We start from the raw sequence: 21,844 nt of genomic DNA, 5'->3' as shown, positions 1-21,844 counted from the left end.
ATTGAGCTAAGATGGTCAGACTTTAATGCTATGCCAAGGAGCGTGAGCTCACTCAACTAATGTACAATAGGAAATCATTTAAGATTTTATATACAATGCAAGTAATTATATTACACTTAGATTTTATGACTTTTGAAACTTATCATACATTTTATAATACTTCAATTCATGCTCTGTTACATTTGCTAACAAGAAGTGCTATATACAATGGAATAAAGTGTTCTTTTTGGCTTCCAGTTTCCTGTGGCGTTCCCACATTCCACATCCTGAAACTCTCCATGAAACTGTTAACTGTGGTAACGCTACAAAAATCTACAGCACTTGGATTTTGTTATCAATGATTTGCTAAAAAATGGTTAAAGATGGTTTACAGTGTTGAAAAGAATTATTTCTCGGGGCCTCATTAATGGATTGGATACAGCCCTTTAGTTACAAAGAGGCAGCAAAGTTGCAGGGGTGTCCAACCTGCAACCTGCTGGCTGCACGCAGCCCAGGATGGCTATGAATGAGGCCCAACACAAAATCATAAATTTACTTAAAACATTAAAAGGTTTTTTTGTGTGATTACATGTCGCAATGTACTTAATATGTGGCCCAAGACTTCTTCCAGTGTGGCACAGAGATATCAAAAGTTGGGACACCCCTGAGGAGGGAATGAGAGGGACTTCAGAGTGAGCTGGGCCAAGTTCTGAATTTTCTATGTGACCCTATGTGAGTTACTTATTTGATCTCAGATTCATTTTTAAAACTGTAAAGTTAGGATCACAGGGTCATTTTGAGTATGACATAAAATTATTTACAGAAAGCACTTAGCACAATGTTTGGCATGTAGTAGTATGATGATGGCGGTGGTGGTGAGAGCGGTGATGATGATGTTGGTGATGATGTGGTGTACGTTCCGAGAGGCAGTGTAATATCAGGGGTTAAGAAAATAGACTCTGGAGCCAGACTTGTTGGGTCCAGCTCCTGGGTCCACCACTTACTAGCTATGTACTCTTGAGTAAGTATGTTAGTTATCTTTTGCTTATCTTTTGCTTACCTTTGTTTTAAGGTAAAACAACATGTTATTTCAGGGTTTTTGTGGACCATAAATTGAGGAATGACATAGTTGTATCCTCTGCCTCACAGTCTCTCAAAGGACTGTGATCTCATCTGAAGCTCAACTGGGGAAGGATGCACTTCCAGCCTCATGTGGAGGCTGGAGACAGAATAGAAATGGGGAAGTCCTGCAGCTATCATTAGTCAGCATCCTGATTTCCGAGGATCACCCTGTGACACCAGGCAAGGAGCCACACTTGTGCACCAGAGCTTCAGTTGACCGCTGTTTCACCTTTGCCTCGTTATCCTAAATTAGCATTGTGGTTTCATCCCCCAAGTGGGCAATGAAGGAGAATTATGGGACCCAATAAAACCTGCACCCTTTCAGCAGAAGGGGGCCTTTCTCTGGTCAGAAATGGCATACTCCCATATCTTGGGCTTAATAAATCTTGCTTGCTTTGCTTCTTTGCTTATCTTTGTGTATCCTCTCAATTCTTTGTTCACAACCACCAAGACCCTGGACCCTGTCTACATCTGCAACAATGTGATTATTAGCAAGATTTCATTCCTTGAGGATTGTTGCATTCGAGCCTAAATTTCTTGCTGACTGTTGGCTGGAGACTGCAGTTCCTTGCCCCAAGCACATTTCCAATGTAGTAAAGCCATCAAAACCAGTGGAAAAGAGACTGCTAATAAGACAGATGTCACAGGCTTTTGGCACCTAGCCATGTAAGTGACATCCCATCCCTTTTTTTTTTTTTTTCTGTATTCTACTTGTTTGAAGAAATTCATTAGGTCTAGCCCACAGCCAGAGGAAGGGAATTACACAGATTATGACTACAAATTGGGGGCCACTTTAGAAATCTGCTCTATAGCAAGTTACTTTACCTTTCTGTACCTCAGTTCTCCCATCTGTTAAATGGAATTAGTAACTATAACTACATAGTAGGGCTATTGCAAAGATTAAACAAATTAATATTCATCATGTATCTGTGCCTGTCACACAGTAAGCACTCAATGAATGTTTGACATTATGGTTTAAAAGTATCCATTTACAGCTGTTTTACCTGTTTTCAAAGCATCAGCCTGATCTGCTTAACAGCCCTTATCACTGTGTCAAAAGCTGATTGTTGAACTACCAGTGTATACAGAGGAATAGCAACAGGGTTCAGGGCAAGAGGGTGGTGTGGGAACACCAAAGGAGCACTACACAATGAGGCACAAGTTCAAGTCTGTTTTGCTCTTAACAACATGTGCAGGCAGGTCACTTTATCTGTCTGGGTCACTGTGTTTTTATTTGTGAAATGAGTGCTTCAGGCCTTATCAGGATTGATATCCATGATATTTAGCAACTTCTTGGGGGTCGGGCACTGGCCAATCAGAACAGGGGCTGCCACAAGCATGGGGAGGCCACGCTGGTGTGGGCTGGCTGCATGGCAGCCTCAAGGAGTGATCTTCAGGGTCCCTGCTAGCCCCAGACACCTACGATCCTGTGACCTATTTCCAAATCACTTATAATAACTTTGTGGCTCACACAGCCCTTTAGTTTAGTTTGCCTTACTTTTTATAACTTTTTACCAAAGTGGTTTATCAGCCAGTATACTAAAACTATCTAAAGAAAAGTCCATTTAATCAGGTATCGTTATCCTATTCTGTGGGTTTAAACAGTGAGAGCACATGTAACTAAATAGAATCACAGTGTTTGGTTCGGGAGCTAATCCTATTAAATGTGTTTTTAAAACTCAACAAATGTTGTTTCAGACTCATTACCAGAATAAAAATGTTAGCCTGTGTTCATTTCTGGCAGACCTTCCAGATCCTCCTCCAGAAGCTCACACACGCCTTCAAACAGAAATGTCACCCAGCTAGGTAACAACGTCCTTGCGTGGTGCCCGTTGTTTCCCAGCCTCCCTGGGTGACCTGCCTCCTTCCTAATGCTTGCTAAGTACCTGGTACTTTCCTATGCAGGAAGCTTATATGAATTAATTAACATTTAATGAGAGGAAACCAGCTGATTAGAATGCTTCCCGTGGTACTTGAGCTAATAAATGTTGTATATACTTTTGACTGCATCTAGTCAGCATGTGGCTTCCCCCTCCAGTGGGCACCCCCTTTTTTTTTCAGTTCTGACATGCTCTAGGCCTACAGCTTTCTGAATAACCTGGTTGAACAGTTTGCCTTAGTTAATTTGAGGAAAGTTTTGGACCAAATTATTGAAATAAATATTTTGATTAAATTTTGCTTAGAGCACTACGTCCATGAAGCTTCTGAATCCAAATGAAGACCAAATCATTCCCACCATGCTTGATGGAGAACAGCAAGAGTTTGATGAAAAGAAAGATCTGCCCCCCAGAGGCCCGGGCAGCTGAAAATGATTTCGCCTGTGTTTATGAAGGCAATTAGTGTTGCACCAGAGCAGCTCTGCAGGCTCGAAGGGAGGGGTGGGAGGTATAGCTTCAGAGGCCCAGGCATTTCCCCTGGAATATCTGGATCAAGTCAGTCAATATCTATGAGTGGCTTCTGATTTATGGGAAGGGCCCTTGGATGGGACAGATTAAGGTCTTCAGTATCAGTGGTCTCCACATTCTTTGGTCAGGTGTTATTATGAGTAAAAGATTACTGAGCAGCACCCCCAGGTTATTTATAAACTGTCTATATATAGTTCAGTAATTAGTTAATATCTCAAAGAACAACATCCACTTGGGTTGAGGTATATCACTGATGACAGTGAATAGGTTCACGTTTTATAGAGTCCGGATGATTTCTATTATTTTAAGTAACTCCTTGTGGTCTTCTTATGATGTGGCTGGGATCAAAACAAGTGTAAGAGGTACCAGTGACAGGGTCAGCTCTGTCTTTTTTTATTTACCTGTGCTTGCCTCATTAATACTATCTTCAGCATTTAGATACTTTGGCAGAAATATTTTAAACCATATGACCTTTTTATTTTTTTTTGAAGATTGATTGTGTTAAAGACAGGTAATGACTGGTTTTGTTAAAACTGATGTGATGGCCCTGACTGGTGTGGCTCAGTTGGTTGGTCATCGTCCTGCAAAGCAAAAGGTCACTGGTTCAGTTCCCGGTCAGGGCACATGCCTGGGCTATGGGTTCTGTCTCCTGTCGGGGAGCGTACGAGAAGCAAGCAAGCAAGCAATCCATGTTTCTCTTTCACATCAATGTTTCTCTTTCTCCTTCCCTTCTCCTCTCTCTGAAAATAGATAAATGAAATCTTTAAAAAAACCCAATGTGATGGTTAATTTTGTATGTCAGTTTCACTGAGTTAAGGGATGCTCTTAAGCTGGTGAAACATTACTTTTGGGAGTGTCTGTGAGTGTTTCTGAAAAAGCTTAGCGTTTGATTTAGTAGACTGAGTAAAGAGATTTACTGACACCAGTGTCAGTGGGTATCACCCAATCCACTGAAGGCCAGAATAGAACAAAAAGGCAGAGGAAGAACAAATTCCTTCTCTCCTTCTTCTTGAGCTAGGACGTCCATCTTCTACTGCCCTTGGACATTGCTCCTGGTTCTTGGGCGTTTAGACTCTAGGACTTACACCAGTAGTTCCCTGGTTCTTGAGCATTTGATTTCAAGTGGAATTATACCATTTGCTTCTGTGGTTATTGGGCTTTCAGACTTGGACTGAATCACACCACCAGCTTTCCTGGATCTTTAACTTACGCATGGCAGACTGTGGGACTTCTCAACTTCTGTAACCCATGAACCAATTCCTATAAAAAATCTCATATATTTCCTCTACATAGCCCAGTTGTCCTGTTTTTTTCAAAAATCCTGACAACAGAATATATAAGTCCACTTAAGCAGGGCCATGTAAACTGGCTGCAGAACCAGAATGAGTAAGGGCTCTGTCGTGATGCTGCTGTGCATGGAACTCCCACCCTCCCCAAGACATGTCACGTCCTGTGTGACATAAGGAAGGAATGAGAGCTCTGGTACTGGTCTATTTACGTGATGCTAGAAAAGCTTAATTTCTGTCTTACTTTAAAATAGAATGACCATGTTAAGAGAAATTCTCGTGTTTTTTCCCCCATTCTTCAGCAGACTGTGATGAACATCCCCCTCAAAGACCATTGGTTTAAATTCATATCCAAAGAGGCATCTGGCCAGTTCTGTTTGGAATAAGCCTCTAATGGGCTCGTTTATTCCTGTCAGTTCCCAGCTCCTTGACCAAGCTTGGGAGAGCTGTCCTGGGCACTCTGCTTAGTTGAGACTTTGGGATTCCTTCGCCACGTGCACAGCAAATGGTGACTGCAGCCTCCAATGAGCTGTTTAGTTAAATCCTCATCTCCCTCATTTCCCCCAAACCACAGATGAACTAAAAGTTCAGCAAGGCTTAGTGCGTAGTGGGGGGATGTCCATGAATAAGTACCATCTTATGATCTGAGGGCTGTCGGGAAATTTCCTCAGTACATAGAAATCTAAACTTCTTGATACTGGACATCTGTCCTTTCTTATCATCAGGAAGGAACATGATGTTGTAGAAAGAGTGTGGATTTGGTCATCAGAAAAATGTGACTTTAAGTCCTGGCTTTGACACATCATAGCTGTGTGACCTGGGGCAAATCCCAACCTCTCTGAGCTCCAGTCTTTTCATCTTTTAATGAGTGTAGCACTCTCTACTTTACCAGATTGTTGTGAGAATCACAGATAATGTATGCCTCATGGTAGGCCCTCAGTACACGCTAGCTATTGTTACTCATTGCTGGTGTTGTTATAACTATTCAAATTATATTCTTGGAAAGAGAATGTTCTCACTGCATATATTAAAATATTTATCAGAAATAAATTTTATTTATTAGATATTACTTACATCCTAAGGCTGAAAATATATTACAGATCACGTACAGGGATCTATAAGAGATTGGTGGAGAAGGACTGGCTGTTGGGTAGGTCCCAGGGGCTTAGCGGGACTCAGTGACTGAAAAGCATTGAGTTAAGGGTCTAAACATAACTGAGCAGAAAGACAAGGTCCAACTGGGAGAATGAATCATAGCAAAAAACACAGAAGTGCAAGCAGCACTGTGAGGAAGGCTAAGCCTCATTAATGCTCTGTGGGCGTGGGCTTAGTGCTTGCTGGGTGCTGGATTTTAAAGGAGCTGAAATAAGACGGGAGGTGAGGAGAGCAGAGCACCTCACCTGGGCACTTACCGTTTTATCAGTCTTGTTTAGTTAGGATAGGGTTATAATGGACAAACTCCCAACTTCAGTGGCTTGATACAAACAGTTTATTTTTTTTACCCCCTTTACATTTCAGTGTGGGTGGATGGGCAAACAGCCTTCTACAAACATGCACATGCAGGGACCCAGGCTCCACCGGTTTTGTGGCTGCACCTTCTTCTGGGACCTCTTGATTCAGTTACCAATGGGGGAAAAAACAAGGATCATGTTTGGAAAGTTTCCATGGCCAAGGTTTGGAAGGAATGTATGATACTTCTGTTCATATTCCCTTGGCCAAAACTCAGTCACATGGGTACACCTAACCTCAGAAGATGTTTAAATGCTTAAATGATCGAGCCGTGTTACCAGAAAGGAGGAAAATATAAATATTGGTAATAATTGTAACTTGCCATTAATGGCTTTCAAGCTTTTTGGGCTGTGACCTATAGTAAGCAATCACTTTTCTGTCAATACCCAACACACACACACACCCCTTGCAAAACAATACTTTTTCTATTACATATGATGGCCTTCGGTATTTTCTACTCTACTGTACTTTACTTAAAAATACTGGTTTGTCCATATTAAATTACTTTCACAATCTGGCAGAGTGAAAAACACTGTTCTGGATTGTAAGCCTGACTATAATATCCCACTAATTATTACTACAGATAGAGAATGAGGCTCTGCCTGCAATAATCAGGATCCTGGATGTCTGGAAGGGTTTTCTGGAGAGCCATGTGAGATAAAAACCTGTTTGCTGGCTCCACAGATAGTAGAATTCTGTGAAACCACCTGTACAGTACAGGGTTCAGCTGCGATGAGACACAGTGTTCAAACGTTTCCTTTTCAACACAACAGCTTTGAAATGTAGTTAAAAATAAAGGCAGGACAAAACTAAACTTAGAGCCTTGATGCTCAGCGAATGTTTCTCCTTATCTCTCCCAACGTGTACAAGTTGTGAAACAGAATGCCTTCCTCATTAGCTGTGCTTCGTACCTCATATCTCCCCATCCCCACCAGCTAAGGAACTGGTCTCTCCTACTTCAGATGCCACTATTTTCAGAAAGTGACCTTTATGGGCCAGTGAAACGAAAAAGCTGCCCCTTTCAGACGAACCGTGGACATATGCTACTCGTACTCATAGATTTACGTGGCCGTGTAAGCGTGTGGCCCTGCACCGTTCATTACACAGAATTTGCTTGGTATTACGGTGGTACTGAGTTTCCCCATGGGAATTACTGTTGAGAGCCTTATTAATAAGGGAAGATCAGGTACTGTAAGACTGCAAATACACATTTTTGCTCTATGCAGAGAAATTCCAGGAGGTACTAAGCCTCATTCATACCTCCAAATCATATAGTGTAGGTAAAATGAGTTGTGCAGTTATTTAATCTGGAAATATCTTTTTAAAAACACTCCCTGCTCTCTCAGCTCATTTTAGAATTGAGTTTATTTTTCACATTGCTGCTATAGTTTACTGTTTTGAATAGTAAAACAGCCCGGCTTTATATATGGGTTTCTGGTTTTCTAATCTTGAGAGGCCCCATACATAATAGCTAATAGGTGAGAGGCAATGCATAACAAATCCAAATTATATGTATATTAATGCAGTCGTGTGTGTAATGAGTTATACTGGCAAATTAGCTTCTGTTTAACAAAAGTTGACTTTCAGATGTGTGTTTAATGAGTAGATGACTTATAACAATAGAAAGAGTAAGAGGTAAAGTTTTAAGTGACTGAGATGACCAAGCCCATGATCTGCTGAGCAGAGACACTGAGAATGTGACGTACAGCGCTGCAGGCTCGGGGCCCTGTGGTGTACCACCAGGAAAATGCTTAAGTTAGATCATTCTGGTCTCTTTTTATATTAGGTATAATGTCATAGCAAATAGGCACTACATGCTTTGGCCATGCTAAAATGTCTCTTTTGGGGCTGACTTCACTTCGTTCAAGTTAACCTGAAATTCCTGGGACTTTGCTTTTATGATGAACAGCATTATATTCAGGGTTAAACTGGCTCAACAGAAGCCTTCCCCAGGTCCCTACCCGCCTGAAAACACCACAGGCTACTGTTGTCTTCATTAATGACAACACGACTGTCGTAACAACTGCGGGAGCTTCAGTGTAAGCTGAGAATCACGCAGACCTCCTTCCCTTGCCTTTCAGAGTCTTCACGGCAAAATAAAATAACTTGAAGGCATAGCAGCTGATAATTACAAATTTTGAAGCTTTGATAGCTAATGGTATTATTTTACAAATGATGAAAAGACATTAACATATGCTCTATCAATGAGACTTTCAAATATCCAATTTAAGAAGTGAAAACATAAGTATATTGTTAAAGTTCAATTTATTATTTTACTATGTCCTTGCTCTCAAATATTCATTCATTTATTCACTTATTTACTTATTCACAAGTATTTATAAAGCTTACGACATGGTAGGCTCTGTTGCAAAGGTCATATCAGTGAACAAATCAGACAAAAATCTTTGCCCTCCAGGACCTTATACTTCATAAGACAAAAAAAAAAGCAAATAAAATGTGAAATATGTTAGTGCTGAAACCTGAGAAGAATAATAAAAAGGAAAGAGGGGGAGGAAATGGCAGGGTGGAATTGAACTTTTAGATAACATGTCCAGGGAAGGATTTGCTGATAGCATGACGTTCCAGTGAAGACCTTAAGGAGGTGAGAGTGAGCCATGTGATACCCCCAGGGAGAGTGTTCTAGGCAGAGGGAACAGCCAAGGTCACAGGCTAGGGAGGAAGCATGCCTGGTGCATCTGAGGAACATCAGTGATGCAAGGTGACTAGAGTGGAGTCAGTGAGGAGAGAGGGGTGGGTGAGTGCAATGGTGGAGATCAGATCACCTGGGGTTCTGTAGGAAATGGAAGTACCTTGGCTTTCATTCTGAGTGTCACAGGAAGACAGTGGAGGGTTTTGAGCAGAGAAATGATGGACACATTTAGTTTTCACAGGATCACTCTGGCCACTTGGTGTGAATGGACCAACCAGGAGCCCAGGGCAGCAGTCTAGGAGAGATGATAGTGCCCTGGGTCTGGGTAGTAGCAGTGTGCATGTGAGGAGTGGATTTTGGAGAGTTTGGAGGTAGAGCTGCCCAGATTTGCTGATGGATCAGGTTTAGGCTGTGACAGAATGAGAGGCATCAAGCATGAAGAGGGTTCCTGACTGGGGAGGTGGTGAGAGAAGCAGCTTTGGGGGAAGCTGAGTTTGGTGCGGTTCAAGTTGAGTGGAGATGTCAAGGAGGTGGTTGGCCATGTGAGTCTTCATTTCAAGGGACATTCTGGTTTATTCCCAGGCTTTTTCAATCCTTCCATGTATTGGGCAATAGAACTGTGTCCTTAAAGAAAGAAGGTCTAACCCCTGGTGAAAAAATCAGGTCTCCTGTTCATAAAGAATAATTTTTTGCCAGGTGCATTTCTTGGGATTCATCTTCATAGTAGGTCTCCCTCACCCAGTTGCACAACATAAGGTTTCCTTTTCCTGTGGTCTCTCTCATGATTAGTAGGGTTTGCTTCTGGCCACAGCCAAATGAGCATCTACTACTTCAGATACAGATATAAAGGTCTATGACACAAATTAAGCTCAGGGTGTAGTCTCCTTGTCTATGATGCGATAATTATGAGTTAGTTGATATGACTTCTTATCAGAACCTGTGAAGGGATGTTCTTTGGGTTTCTGCAGGTTTTTGGCCAACTGCTAATTGAAATATAATTAGCACCCACAACTTGTCAGGTGTTTCGTTCTAAACCAAGCCAGCCAGGGCACCAAATGTGGGCATCTGAGGTGGCTGAGAATTCACACTCGAAAACATTAGAGGACCTTGGCTCAGCCCTTATGATAACACACAGGACCAAGTGATTGCCTTGCTATCTTGGACAGTGGATTTTTTTTCTTTTGTGTATGATAGGAGGTTGATGGATTGTGTCTGTTGCAGAGACACAAGGAGAAAAAGGTGACTCAAGTCCCAAAATAGCTCTTGTAAATGCATTAGGAGAAAGCATCTTTGACACAGACAGGAAGAAAGGGAAGAGGGGGCAGGAGTCGGTGACAAAATGTTCACAGTGCGTTGGTCACCAGCATTGATTCATAAGTGATTGTCCTCTGCTGAGAATGACACTGTCCTTTGCTTTTATGTTAAATTATCAAAACCCTCTAAAACTTTACAATTACCTGAAGGATTGAATTGATTGTCCATTATCTGTATTTTAACAATCTTTCTGGTAAGTGTTTCCTATCATTTTTGCATCACTTCACACCCGCTTGGGTTTAGAGTGGGTCATATGCAGGACTGTTTGATAATGTGGTGGTTACATATCTGGATTCTCTATAAAAGTATGAACATCATTATAGAAGTGAGACAAGAAAATTTCATTTAAGTTTACTTTAAATAGACAAACAATGTCAAAAAGAAACTTTAATGGAAGAAATTATGCCAGTTACAACAGCAGGAAAACCCATTGCACATCTCAAATTAAACCCAGCAACAACTGTGCAGGAAGCACATAAAGAAACTCTAAAACTAATAAAGGACATGAAAGGAGATGATTAGTGGGCAGAAAAACTCAACAATGTAAAGATGAAAGTTATTTCTAAATTAATCTATAAATTTGAAACAATGCCAATAAAAGACCCTCTAGAGTTTACTTTCTTTTCCTTGTGCATTGCTTGTTTATTTTGGAACTTGTCAAAAATAGTGAGAAAAAGTAGGAAAGGACTATTGAGAGAGACTTGCTCCATCATACATTAAAATGCATTATAAAACTATAATAATGAAAACTGTGCAATATCAGCACAAACTAGAAAGATTAGACCAATGAAGCAGGATTGAGAGTCTAGAAATAGGCCTAACTTTATATGGAAATTTCATGTATGACAAACCTATGATTTAAATCAAGGGGGAAAATAGATTTTTTTAATAAATGGCTTTAGGAAAACTACCTAAACCTCTGGGAAAAGCATAAAATTGAAATTAATCTTTTTCCTCACAGCAAAATGAATTAAGGATTTAAACATTAGAAATGAAACCATAGGAGTAATAGAAGCAAACACAAGGTTTCATCATAATTTTGAAATGATGAAAGCCTTTCTAAGCAAGAGAACAAACCGGGGAGAAGCCATAAAGTTAAAAGTTAATAAATTTACTACCTAAAAATTGAATTTTCTGCACAGCAGAAAAGTATTATCATCAAAAGACAAATGGCCAACCAGAGAAACATTTTTTAAAACATATATTACTGAAAAATGATTAATTTTCTTAATATATAAACATTTCTCTCAACTTGATAAGGAACAGAAAAACAAATTCACATTTAAAAGAAGAAAAATTACAAGTACATGAAAAGATTCTCAATCTCACTAATAGAAGCAATGCACTTTAACAATTAGATAACAATTTGCAATTTTCAGATTGAGAAAGATAAAAAAACACATGGAGCAAGGGTGTAAGCAGGTTCACTCGGTGTAGATAGCAGTGTCAGTTGGTTTGCCCTTGCTATGGACTGAATTTTTGTGTTCCCCCCAATTCATATGTTGAAATCATAACGCTCAAAGTGATGATTTTAGGAGGTGTTTAAGTCACAAGAGTGGAGCTATAATGAACGAGATCAATGCCCTTATAAAACAAGCCCCAGACAGATGCCTTGCCCCCTTCTACCACGTGAGGATCCAGCGAGAAGTCGGACATTTGGAAGGGGGCTGTCACCTGACTGTGGTGGCACCTTGGTCTTAGATTTCCTTGCCCCCAGAACTGTGAGCAATAAAATTCTGTTGTGTATAAGCCACCCAGTCTAAGATATTTTGTTATAGCAGCCTGAATGGACTAAGACAGCCCTCCCTACAGGATAATTTGGTAATATCTACCAAATATAAGAGGCATATATACCCTTTTGGTCCAGCAGCTGACACTTTGGGGAATTTGTCCCATATTATATTCACACATGTACAAAAAATGTAAGGTTTGATGTTCATTATAGCATTTCTTGTTGGTCATAGAAAAAGATTGAGAAAATTGTCAACAAATAGGCTACTTGTTTAAACAAATTATGCTGCACACATACAATGGTATACTATGCAGTTATTTTTTTAAGTGTCTCTGTTGATCTTTTAAGGTTTCAATACGCATTAGTTTGAATGCCAAGCAGTAGATGTAGTAAGCTCTAATTTATGTAAACATAAAATGGAATGCATATATATATGTGTGTGTGTATATATATATTTTGTCTGTATATAGTATGTAATGTCACACACACACCTCTCATGCTTGTATATGCCTAGAGTACTTCTGGAAAATGGTTCACCCCGGGAGGGCAGCTGAGGAAGTGGCAGGGATTGGTGGTGAGAGGGAGACTTACTATTGCATACAATTTTGGATGTCCTTTTTTACCATGTGCATATGTTATTTTATCAATAAAAACAAGTTCCTTTAAAAATAAATTCTAAATGTATGGAATTTATAATATATAAATGTAACATTTCATTTTTTAATTTTTTCTATTTTTATTGTTGTTCAAGTACAGTTGTCTCCATTTTCCCACCACCACTTTCCCCCACCCCACCCACCCCCACCTCCCACCCTCCATCCTTCCCCCCTCTGGCCTTGTCCACAGGTCCTTTATACATGTTCCTTGATGACCCTTTCCTTTCATTTCAAATTAATGGGGAAAAGATGAATTATCCAATAAATAATATTGACACAACTGGATGGCCATTTAGAATAAAGTTTAATACACCAAAATAAATTCTATGTGGCTCAGTTTTAAATGTAATAAAAAAAACCCATTAATGTTCTTGAAGAAGATGGTGATAATTTTTTTAAATGTTGGATAGGGAAAGAACTTTCTGATCATGTAATGAAAATTTTAAAAATCCAGCAATTTGACTACTAAAAGAAAACTTTGTCTCAATTAAAAATATAAACACAATTAAAAGACAAGCAAAATGGGAAAATATTTGCAAGACAAATGATCGATTACAAGTCAATATTATTGATTAAATAGTTTTACAACTCAGTAAGTTTAAAAAAGTATAGGTTGTGAACAAACAATTCAGAGAAAATATTCAACACATGAAAAGACCTCAACCACACCAATAATAAAATATAGATAAAACCCAGAAATTTCTTTTTTCACACAGAAGGTAGACAAAAATTCAAATGTTAAGCTACTGAAACCCAATGTCATTGAGCATCAGTTCTTTCACACACTACGTGGTAGAGACAAAAATTGCTAGTTTTCTGAACATCACTTAAGAAGTTAAAATGCACAATGTACATACTATTTATTCCAGCAATCCCTCATCTAGGAATTTACTGTGAAGAGATAGTCATTCAAGTTCAAATGAAGGAAATAAAAGCTCAGTGATGTTTATCACAATGTTGTTTAGATGCACACACAAAGAAATAATTAGTGTTTATTAGTGAGGTAGGGTTATGTAAATAATGACCCTACTACAGTGGAATATAATGGTGTAGATCTATATGTATTACCTGCCAGTTTCTCATTCACCAGTGCTAGGTACTTAAAAGTATACTATAAAACACCATGTAGAGCACTAAACAGTGTATAAGAGAGCCCCCCCGAGGGTTACTCGTAAAAATGTTTACAGTGGTTTTTATTGAGTGAGAAGAATTTAGATAATTTTTACTTATTTTCTTGTACTTTTTAAAATAAATCAGAGCATGTGTCATTTTATCCCACCTACCAATTAAATGAATCCTGGGCAAACAGGCAACGGAAATAAAGGAAAAAAATAAACAAATGGCACTACATCAAACTATAAAGTTTCCGCATTGCTAAAGAAATCATCATCAAAATGAAAAGGGAACAGACTGTATGGGAGAATATATTTGCCAATGATACATCAAACAAGGGTTTGATCTCCAAAATATATAAAGAACTCATATGACTCACTACCAGGAAGACAAAAAATCCAATTAAAAAAGGAGCAAAGGATCTGAATAGACACTTCTCCAAGGAGGACATACAGAGGGCCTATAGACATATGAGAGGGTGCTCAACATCACTAGCCATTAGAGAGATGCAAATTAAAACCACAACGAGACATCACCTCACACCTGTCAGAATGGCCAACATTAATAAATCAACAAACAACACATACTGGTGAGGATGTGGAGAAAAGGGAACCTTAGTGCACTGTTGGTGGGAATGCAGACTGGTGCAGCCACTATAGAAAACAGTATGGAATTTCCTTGAAAAACTAAAAATGGAACTACCTTTGACCCAGCAATTCTACAGCTTGGATTATACCCTAAGAATCCTGAAACGCTAATTTAAAAGAACTTTATGCACCCCTATGTTAATAGCGATGCTATTTACAATAGCCAAGTGTTGGAAACAGCTTAAGTGCCCATCAGTAAATGAATGCATAAAAACTATGGTACATTTACACAATGGAATTCTACACAGCAGAAAGAAAGAAGGAACTCCTACTTTTGTGACAGCATGGATAGAACTGGAGAGCATTATGCTAAGTGAAATAAGCCAGGTGGTGAAAGATAAATACCATATGATCTCACCTATAAGGTAAATCTAATGAACAAAATAAACTAACAGTCAAAATACAACCACAGGCCTGGAAACATGGAACAGACAGAAAATGACCAGAGTGGAGGAGGGTGAGGGATAATGGTGGAGGAAAAGGGAAGGGACTAGACAAAGAACATGTATGAATGACCCACAGACATAGACAAGAGTGTGGGAACGGACTGCGGGAGCAGGAGGTGGGATGGGCAGAGCCTGAGGGCAAAGGGGGAAAAATTGGGACCACTGTAATAGAATAACATAAAAAATGATTTAATAAAAAAAAGAAAAAATATAGAAAAAACAATGTCAGGAAAAGATACTTACAATTTATTAAATAGAGAAATATAAATCACATACTAATATGTAGAGCATTATCTAATTTTTAGAAAAAGTACAGAAATATATATCCACACATATATTTATTTGTGACTGGAAGAAATTAGCTCAAATATGTTAAAAGTGGTAATTTCTGCGTGGTGAGATTTTTAGAAGATATTTTTTATATATTCTTCAATGAAGTTGTATCACTTGTTATTACAGATACTTCTTTAAAAATTATTTTAGAGATAAAAATGTCAAAATCTAGGCTTAGGGTAAAAAAAAGTCATTCTCTCCTTAGTTACTTCTTAACCCAATATTTGAAGGCCAGGTTACAAAATGGTGAGAAGGGGGTTGGATTACAAGTGGTGAAAACTACATGACAGAAAGGCTTCCCATCAGAGGTTTATAGTCATGATGAAGTTAAGCCCTTTCCACTGCATTAAGAAAAAGTACCTTGCGTGGGGGACAGATACAGTGATCTCTTAGATGAACTCCCTTGCCAATACTGACAACCATATGTGCAGACAAGCTTCCACCTAGAACTGTGAACAATAAAATGCCTCCAAAATCCATGGTCACACGAGCCTTTCCCAACTTCATCAGCCAAGAAGAATAAAGGGTTAAATTGTGCATCGAAACTGCAAAAAGACCTGGAGTTTGTTTTCACACAAGTCCTGAATCTCTGTTGTATAGTGGCATTTGAAGAGTAGAGGCCCTTTTATAAAGAACTGTGGATGTTCAAGTTCTGGTTTTATTTCTGATTTGTTTTTCATTATTTCCTGAAGCTATTGATGTTTCAGAGGCAGTGGGGGGAAGTGAGAAAGCCCTGAGAGAGTTTCAGGCTTTGAATTTTGGAACTCGGCCATTCAGAAGTTCATACTCATGTTCACAAAAACAATGTCATGGGGTCACTTTGGCCAATGAAGTGTTTTGTACAAGGGCTGGAGCTTGGGTCCTGTGCACATTTGCCAAAGCAGCCTTTTACCCTTTCCCCACTTCCCTCTTTCTCTTTCTTTTCCCTTTGTATCAACATGTTGTAGCCTGTGACACCAGCTAAATTAATCACTCACTGCACTCAGGGAAGTCACCGCAGGATACAGAATAACAAAGACAACAAAATTATTGCAAGGCTGGAGAGAAGGGACTGGCTTGTGAATAGAGCCAGCACACCTTCACCAGCTGTGCCCTCTCAGGGACTGCAGCAGGCAGATTAAATTGGGACTGTTTTTCTTCTATTTATGTGGATTTTAGAATGGCCACAATACCGTGCCAAAGACCCCTGGTGAAGGGAAATCCCTTCAGAATGCACAGCCTACTGTCAGAACTGAGGCTTACCCAAGCTTCAGGATTACCCAGGGGCATCCTCTTAGGGTTCCTCTTGGGCAAGCTCTGCTTATGCAGGTCCAGCTGAGTGATTGCTGAGCAGCCAGGATCCAGAACAAACGGGGTCAGAGCCAACAGAGAAAGCAAACCTCCAGCAGCCAAGAGGTTGTGTCCTGAGTCCTAGTGAGCCAAGACACAATAGCCCAAGAAGAGGACAGAGAGGATGGGGGACTTCAGCTTCTTTGACCTAAAGGGAAAGAACCCCTGATGACAAATGTCAGCTGGATTCAAGGCAGAGTGGTGAGTTCACCAGTATTCCATCAATAAATTAATGGACAGGTGCCAACTTACAGGGGGCTGTCCAAGAGTGACCCAGAGCCCTGCTGGACATTCTGTATTAAACATGTCTCCCAACACATAGATAAAAGCAGAGAAGGCATACTCCTGAAGCCAGCAGTGGACATACAAGGGAGAGGACTAGTATGGATACAGGATGGCATCATTAAGATGCAAAAGCTCATTAAAGCCACAAACCAGAAGTCAAAAATAACAAGAAAAAAATATAACAAGGATAATAATAAATATGTATGTTACAATCACAAACAATGTAAATATAAGCTACTGCATATGGGTTCAGAAAATCCATTGAATGAAGATAGAGTGAGGGAGATTTAACGTACCAGCAAAGTCATTCCAAAGAAGTTCGAGGGTCCAGAAGAGCCAGCTGAGTGACATAGGTATGTAGCTATTTCCAATGGAAGAGCAGAGTTTGGAACAAAGGGAGTAGGAGTTGTATGGTCCTCAGCACTGGTAAGACCCCTTAGAAAGAAGGCCCTGCATTTGGATTACTGGCATGAGCAGGAAAGCACTCAAAATGTTCTGGGGACTAGAGAGAAGAGAACTAGGGCCAGTGTAGAAATTGAAGAGAGCAAAACTGGGGCTTTTTATGGGCTCAAATGTGTCCTCCCTGCCCCAATTCTTATATGAAAGCTCAAACCCTAGTACCAGGGCATGTGACTATATTAAGAGATAGGGCTTGTAAAGAGATGATTAAATTTAAATAAGGCCACGAGGTGGGTCCTAATCCAGTCTGGCTGCTGTCCTTAAAAGAAGAGGAAGTTTGGGCACAGAGAGACACCAGGGGTGTGTGTGCACAGAGGAAAGGCCATGTGAGGACCCAGCAAGAAGGCAGCTGTCTGCAAGCCAAGCAGAGAGCCCTCAGCAGAACCCAAACCTACCAACACCCTGATGTTGGGTGTTTCTAGCTTTTAGAACTGTGAGGAAATAAATCTCTGTTGTTCAAGGTACCCAGTCTGTGGTATTTCATAATAGCAGTTCTTGCAACTAATACAGGCTTTAAAAGAAAAGCCTGCCATTTTCTAACAAAATGGCAAAGGTAGTCTAGGCTGTGGTAACAAATGACGAAGGATTTCTTCCTTGACCAAGCTTTCATCAGGTTCCTCTGAATCCACTTCTCAACTAGACTGCAGCCTTGGCCTGCTGAGCCCAGTTTCTGCAAAGAATCCTATGAAGCCCGTTTATTAAGAACTCCCCCATCCGTGATATCTAATGAAGTCCCTCTCGGTAATTTTCCATCCACTGACCCATTCACTCTGCCCACTGGCTATAAATCCCCAGGTGTCTTTGCTACACTTGGAGCTGAGCTCAGTTTTGTACTGAGATCTCTCTCTCCCTTACTGCAGTAGCTTGGATAAAATCTGTCTTGCCCTTTGTAGTAGCGTCTGGCACAAAATCTCTCTTTAACACAAGCGATCTCCAAATCCCAGTGTCTTCACAATAAATATTCAATCCATCTTCATGCTACTTGTGGTGTGTGGGTCAGCAGAGGACTCTCTCACTGTCCTCATTCAGGGACTGAGGCTGACGTTGTGCCACTTAAGGTGTGCTTCCACTGTCCTCATGTCAGGAGGCAGGGCCATGCTGAAGTAAACTGGCTCCGAAAGGCTTCTGCCCACATGTGACCTTTGCTGCTGCTCACATCCCATTGGCCCAAAAGTCACATGGCCACACCTGACTTCACTGGGGCAGGAAGGTGAAATTCCACCAGGAGCCTGAAAGGAGGAAATTTGAAATATTGGTTTTTAGTCCTAAAGTCTATTGCTAATTTTTTTGAAAAAATAAATTAATTCATGTTTAATAGGTTGAGATTCCTGTGACAATAAAGGTTTTATTAAGGGGAATAAGATATTGGGACGATGCTCATGACCTCATGGAGGAGATGGGCATGTCCGCCACTAACTTGAAGTCACTGTGGTATCTGGAGCCTCACTGACACCCCATCATCCTGTGTCACCTAGAGAGCCTGCTCTTCCCTTGGTCCCCTGAAAAGGCTGCCATTAGGCCAGAGTAAGCACCTCACCCAAGGTGATTTGACTGCACTGAGTCAATCCATTCTCATTCTTGGAAATTTGAGGTGAAGGTCAGAAAGAGTAACTATTTAGTGGTGGCCTATTTCTTCCCTCCTGATAGGGTATTTTTGGGGACCACAATTCCGGGTACTGGTCTCTGTGTCTTGGGTTCAGAGCCCCTTTCTGTGTGTGGCTTCAACAGCCTGGGCCCAGCTGGCAAGGCCCTGATCCAGTCTGTGTGGCTTCAGAGAAACAGCACTGAGTGGCGCTGGGACAGAGCTGTTACAGAAAGGGTTCTCTCGTGGGGGACTCAGTTGGAGGGACAGTCTCAGCGTTCCTCTCCAGCTCTGAGGGTACATGGTGCGGTCACTCAGGCTCATTCCCAGACTCGAACGCATGCTAGCATCCCTGTAAACAGTGTTTTCTCACCACGGTTGCTCAGAGCCCTGTAACCTGGGTCTCCGTGCCCTGTCACCTGGCTGAATCACCTTCGGTAAAATGTAGACATTTTACCCTGCGCCGTGGGAACTTAAAGGACGTTACCACCAGGCTTTGATATTTTCTTGGAACTTTCAGAGAGCATCAGGAATATTAATGCTCATTTCTCTGGGATACAGGCCATTGATCAGTCTGCACAGTGTGAACTGAGTGTGTGTCTTTGTGTGTTCGGCTCTGTGACTGTTCCTGCCATCAGTGCCACCTCTCTCTTTCCCCCACATGGCTTGTTGGAGTCCTTTTATGTTAACGCCCTCTGTAAGAAGCCTTCAGTTTGGTAGCATGGCACACTCCTAACAGAAGCATCAGGAAACAATGCACACCCCTCCCCACTGGTAATCAGAGCAATTACTCCACGAGCACATCTCTATTTCCTCCAGGGTGGACTAATTAAAAGGCTTCCATGCTGTTGTCAAAAATGGACAAAGTGTCTTTTCTACTACTTATTGGAGAAGCTGAAATCTAACATTGGGTTCTACATGGAAATATCTTCAACATTGCTCATGGGATCCTTCTCACCTCTGCCCTCCCAGGGAAGGCTCAGTTGTTGGCCATTGATTGAAAAGGCAGGGCGAACAGTAGGTATGCAGCCTGCACCTGTTATTTTGAAGACAGGAGGTCTAGAGCTATGGCGTGGTGGTTCTCAGACTTTAACACCCATCAGATTCCCCTGGGGCAGGGGGGTGGCTAAAACACAGCCTGCTGTCCCCACCCCAGAGTTTCTGGTTCAGCAGGTCTGGAGTGGGGCCCTAGAACTTGCGCCTCTACAAAGCTCCCAGGAGATGCTAATGTTGCTGATCTGGGGACCAAACTTTGAGAAGACAGCTATGGAGAAGCTCTTTTCTTCTCCTGTTTCCACTACTCCTTAAGGCAGTGGGAGCACAGCTCTTCTTGTAGAGCTCAAGGGAGAGAATCATCCTTAGAAACTGTCATTTTGCAAGATGGAATAAATGCTAATGGACATTTGACTTGGGTGAAAGAGACGTAAAACCTGGGTTCAAACCCCAGGTCTGTCACTTGGTAATTATGTGACCTTGGGCTGGGTACTCAGTTCTCTGATTCCCAGTGTCCCCATCCATAAAATGAGGCATGCGCTTCATGCTGGGACCGCTGTGAGGCTGCATAAAGTCTCACATACAATGTGACATTCCCTTAGTGCCCGGTGAAGGCTAGGCCTGCTCTGGTCTTTCCTCTCACCTCCTCCTGCGTCTCCCAGGGTACTTCTGAGTGACTTATTTATTCCCCAAGGTTCATGTAATGCTCACGTGATAAATGGCATGCACAGTTCACTTTATGCTGTAGGACATTCATTAAAAAGATTTGTTTAAGGTGAATCAAGTCTTAAGGTATAAAGGATAAACTATCACTTTTCCAGGGACTTTGCATGCGGGCCACTTTTTTAATAAACAGAAAAGAGAAAGCTCCAAAATTTATTTTCTTCTGTGGAAACGTTAGCACAGGGAGGAAAAAATATATTGATGCAGTACTTCTTTCTAAACTTGTGCATTGAAAGCTTGAACACAGCCAATTTATACCAAAAGACTACAGTAAAAATATTTTTAATATAACATGCCAGTGACAAAAGAATGTTCTGGAAAGAAGAGTGTAAAGGGGTATGGAGTCATCTATTTCGCTATGCTCACAATCCTCTGCCTTCTCAAATCCGGTTAAGATTATTAGTCCTGCTCTTGGTGCTGATAAAATAAGGTCATCTTAAAGAAAACATCTCCCATACTTACTTCTGACAGAGCTGCCTTAGAAACCCAGGTGGTTTTAGTTAATTCTGACTTTGGAGACTTCGTCAACAGGTCTAATTCATTGAGCCATTGGTATGTGTCATCCTTGGGGCTATGTACTTCTCCTACATTATCTTAGGTAATTCTCACAATAACATAGTAAAGAGGTGCCAGCGTTTTCCCCAATTTGTAGATGAAGAAGCTGAAGTCTGGAGAAGGAAACGCCTAGCCCCAATTTGTAATGTGCTAGGGTTTGAAGTTCAGACCTTTGAACTTCTCTGTGGCCTTTCTAACCTATCCATTTCTTTCCCTCTCCAAATGCTGAAAAGATAGTTTTGTAAACATTGAAACAAATTAGACCCAATCGTTAACTCTTCCCTTAGCACAAGCAACCCGGTTTTTCACATTAAGTTCCTGGGAAAGCTGAATATGAACAAAGGTTAGCACTGTACTTGGGGTCTGTCGAAAGAGGCATTCCACCACGGATACCTCTTTCACACCTAAATATCTGCAGTCGACCCCCGGGCAGTGCCTGGCATTTTCTACAGACAAAGCCAAAAAAGTACAATTTAAAGGGGTCTTTCTACTCTGGAACTTCTACTAGGGAAATCTAACCCTTTAAGTGTCGAGGTCTTGAAATTGAAGTGAAAAATGAAGGTTGATATTTAGAACTACTTAGTATTCAATGGCATAGCTTTCCAAATTCACACAAATTTAATACTTTTGATTGATCCCATAATTACAAAATTTGTTTAAAGCCGTTATATTATCTTCTTATCTGACACAATATGGCACAATTTTGTTATAGGATTGAAAACCAAA

The sequence above is a fragment of the Desmodus rotundus genome, chromosome 2 (assembly GCF_022682495.2).
Source record: "Desmodus rotundus isolate HL8 chromosome 2, HLdesRot8A.1, whole genome shotgun sequence".
Taxonomy (NCBI): domain Eukaryota; kingdom Metazoa; phylum Chordata; class Mammalia; order Chiroptera; family Phyllostomidae; genus Desmodus; species Desmodus rotundus.
Note: the sequence above shows the minus strand (reverse complement) of the source record.